Below are 459 nucleotides of genomic sequence, written 5' to 3' on the forward strand. Positions count from 1 at the left end.
TTCCCCGAACAGGGGTAGTATTCTTAACATCACAATTATGTATTTCATGTTGAAACATAACCTTTAACATGATATTAATCAAACCTAACTTGCATTAAATTACTGCATATCTGAAATAGATTTAGGAATATGTGTAATCGCTTAAGAGTAGAACGGCATAATTTTATTTTTTTTTTTATTAAAATTTATCTGTATTTTGCAATCAGTAACAATTATAACGGCAATATGCTTACGGAAAATCTGGAAAATGTTAAATGAGAAAAGCTTCACCTCCGTGTCACTGAAGCTCATATTTCCTGGATCAAATTGATATCGTGAATCGGAATATTTAAGTTGGTTTATAACGGCGGCAGAATGCGCGAACGAGTATTGTTTGTGTTCGATGTAGGTATCTCAAGGCTGTCTAGAATTTTTTTTTCCCTCTCTCGGTTTCTACGTCTGTCTGTCTGATTGCCTGTT

Source organism: Penaeus monodon, chromosome 32 (assembly GCF_015228065.2).
Source record: "Penaeus monodon isolate SGIC_2016 chromosome 32, NSTDA_Pmon_1, whole genome shotgun sequence".
Lineage (NCBI taxonomy): Eukaryota > Metazoa > Arthropoda > Malacostraca > Decapoda > Penaeidae > Penaeus > Penaeus monodon.